Here is a 3,897-nt window from a genome sequence, read left to right as displayed (position 1 = left end):
ATCATATCTCCCGAGCAACTCAAAAATGTCTTGAAACTAGAGACATAAGGAAGAAGTATAATATTTTCTCTGTTTGTGAGCAAAACCTTTCACTGTGCAATTTTGTCTCACAACATGATCATGTAACATATCATTGAGGACATTTCAGATTTGTATAAGACAAAGGTTAACTCTTGTCTATTTTTTTTTACGCAAGCAACACTCAGGTCATCTTGGTTCAATTTTACCTTGACGCTTGTGTCATCTTGCAATATCAAACTCCATGTAAGTTATACTCAGGTCATTATGGTTCAATTATATTATGATGCTTGTATCAACTTTCAAATTTCAAACTCCATGGGTGGAGAGGAGCGGCAAGCAGAGCGGCGAGCGGGAAATTCAAATTTCAAATTTGGGGATGGCCGAATTCATGGGGATGGCAGTCTTTCTACGGGTGGAGCTGGTAATCATGCTAGTCCCCAGGCTTCTCAGTGTACTGAGGGGGACAAGACGACAATCAAATCAGTGGAAGATAAAGATTCCAAAACTGGGGACCCACATGATAGAGGTAAAGAAAAGAAATGGTCTGCTCTTTTTGGAGTCAGGCCTCTGGTGAAATCTGGTCTTCTGAAAGTTAAAAATATCTCTGATCAGGCAACAGGGGTTTTTGCTATTTCTGTTCCGGATAAGCTGGTTGATTTTACTATGTCTAGCTTAGCTATGACCTTAGTGGGAAGATTTGTTGGTTTTTGACCTAACATTGATGTAGTAAGGAATTTCATAAGGAGGAAATGGATTCTTAAAGGTCAAGTGGATGTGGCGGCTTTGCCTCGAGGTTTTTTTCCTTTGCCTTTAATAATGAAGAAGATATGAATAAAGGGCTCTGTGAAGGGCAATGGATGTTCGACAAGTCAACCTTGGCTTTATAGAAATGGGCTCCTAACCTACCTCTGGATGAGTCCTTTTTTGTATCGGCACCTATGTGGACACGTCTCCCTGGCCTTCCACTGGAATTCTAGAATGAGGAAGTCTTTAAAGGGATCGCGGGATCATTTGGTGAACTTCTTTCAATCGACCCAATGACAACAGCTAAATCAAGGTTGGTTTTTACTCGTATTTGTGTGAATGTTAATCAAACGATGGATATGCCTCAATCTATTGAGATCCTGTCTAAATTGGGGAAATGGACCCAAGCGATTGAATATGAATCTCTCTCGTTTGTTTGTTTTCATTGTAAAAAGTCAGGTCATTGGGCGAAATCTTGCCCGCTTAAGAAGAGTAAAATTAGTAAAAATGATAGCAACTTGAAGCAGAAATGGCAAACGAAAGGGAAGAATGATGAACGACCTTTAGAGGTTGTCCCTAAGAAGGAAGTGACCGAGATGGAAAATGAGGAAAAGAAGGGGGTAAATAGTAACATTGAAAAATCTGTTTGTAACTGTTCCAACAATTATAAAGAAAGCAATGAGGAGGAAGAACATGGGAAAGAAGAAAAGGTTCAAACATCTGAATTAGAGGATCAGAAGGTTGGTCCTATCATCCAGGGTAAAGTTGATGAGAGTTCCTATGATGATGCTTCGGCTTCATCTAGTAATAAAGAAAATGAGGAAGACTTTAATGAAGCACAGGACTGTAATATCTTGGATACTGAGCCTTTGTTGTTATTAACCAATAGAAGTCCGAAGCAGAATGGAAATATGATCCTGAATTCCCAATGTAAAACTCCTCCTAGAAGTTTGGAAATGGTGGATCTTGAGGGAAATCTTAGGATTTTTGGTACTAAAGAAGGCAAGTCAAATTATGGAGGAACCAATGTAGGTATCTCAACTAGAAGCAAGAATAAGAAAGGGGTAGATGTTGGAAGTCAGAGAAAAAAGAAGGGGAGACCTTTCTTAAAGAATCAAAGCGAATAGGAAAGTTGGAAGAACCGTGCTGATGGAACACAAAGCTCCATTGAGTCAGCCTTATCCTTGGTTAAAGTATGAAGATAATCTCATGGAATATTAGAGGGTTGAATGCCCCCCATAAGCAGGATGTGTTGCGTAATATTGTTAGAGATAATAAACTGGAGGTAGTACTAATTCAGGAAACTAAGATGTGTAAGGATAAAGTGGAAAGGATTAGAATATTTAAAAGTAATGGGGTAATAGGAACCAATTCGGAGGGTGCCTCAGGAGGTACAACTATCTTTTGGAATCAAAATACTATTATAGGTAAGGAAATTGCTTTAGGGGTCAATAGGACCTCAGTCTTGCTTGAGCATATTAAGGATAACTTTGAATGGGTTATCACTAATGTCTATGCGCCTAATTCTAAAGCTGGAAGAACTAAATTCTGGAGGAGCCTGGCTGAAGACAGATTAAGTTTTGCTGACAAAAGCTGGATGATCATGGGAGATTTCAATACTCCTTTAAAAGAGGATGAAAAGATGGGAGGCCTTCCTTTGCAATTGGAGGGTAGACAAGACCTTATGGATTTTATTAATGATCAAGCTTTGATGGATGTGGACCTCCAAGGGATAAATTACACTTGGACCAATCAAAGAACTGGTTTTGATCTTATTCAAGTAAGGTTGGATAGATCCCTTATTTCTCCTGATTGGCTTTCTAAGTATAATTGTTCTTTGGCGTCTATCATTAAGATTGGCTTTGATCATTATCCTATTTCTTTCACTACCAATTCAACTTCTGCTAAGCAAAATTTTCCTTTTAGATTTGAAAAAGCATGGTTATCGCACCCGTTGTTGGAATTCTGTGTTGCTAAATGGTGGAATTCAGAGATTGAGGGAACGACCTTATTCAGAGTGGCCAAAAAGCTTAACATTATAAAAGCTAAAGTCAAGATCTGGAACAAAGAGACTTTTGGAGATATCTTTAAAAGTAAAGCTCAAATTAAGACTGATATAAAATATGTTCAAGAGAAAATCCAAGAGGAAGGACTTTCTGAGGATTTGAGAAATGTTGAAAATGTGTTGCTGTCAAAATACCATGAAATTATCTCTAATGAAGAAACCTTTTGGAGACAAAGATCAAGAGCATTGTATTTGAAGGAAGGTGACAAAAACACCCAATTTTTTTCACTTGACTGCTCTGAAGCATAGGGCGGCCAACAGGATTTCTAGATTATCCTGCAACAGGGGGATTTTATCGGATGAAAATGAAATAAGAAAGGAAGCTATGAATTTTTTTAGCAATCTGTTGGGAGGGGTGGATGTGCTGGATATCAAAAATCAAGACCTTCTTGCTCAAGCTATCCATCCTATTTTAAATTAGGATGACAACAAAAATCTATCTCGGATCCCTTCGAATCAGGAAATCAAAAAGGCTGTGTTTTCTTTTCACGAAGATAAGTCTCCTAGGCCGAATGGATTCCCTGTGTTCTTTTTCCAGAACTTTTGGCATATTATGGAGAATGATATTTGAAATGGAGTTAAATAATTCTTTGGTTCAAGGAGGCTTCTAAAAGAACTCAATGCTACCTTTATCATTCTCATTCCTAAGATCTCTGGAGCTGATTCTCTTAATAAGTTCAGACCTATCAGCCTCTGTAATTCTGTTTACAAGATTATATCTAAGGTTCTTACCTCTAGAATGTTGGATATTCTTCCCCACATTATTTCAGCTTAGTAGAATGGTTTTGTCCCTGGAAGACAGATTCTAGATTCTATTATTTCTGTTCATGAGAACATTCATTCTTTAACTGCTACTAAAAAATAGGGCTTTTTTCTTAAGCTGGATATATCTAAGGCATATGATAGAGTGAATTGGCAATTTCTTTTTAGAATTATGAAAGCTTTTAGGTTTGGGGAAAAGGTGATTCAAATTTGTTCTCAGTTGACTGGAACTTCTACCTCTGCAGTTATTATTAATGGATCCCCTTCCAGTTTCTTCAAAAGTACTAGAGGCCTAAGACAGGGGG

The sequence above is a fragment of the Cryptomeria japonica genome, chromosome 5 (genome assembly GCF_030272615.1).
Source record: "Cryptomeria japonica chromosome 5, Sugi_1.0, whole genome shotgun sequence".
Lineage (NCBI taxonomy): Eukaryota > Viridiplantae > Streptophyta > Pinopsida > Cupressales > Cupressaceae > Cryptomeria > Cryptomeria japonica.
Note: the sequence above shows the minus strand (reverse complement) of the source record.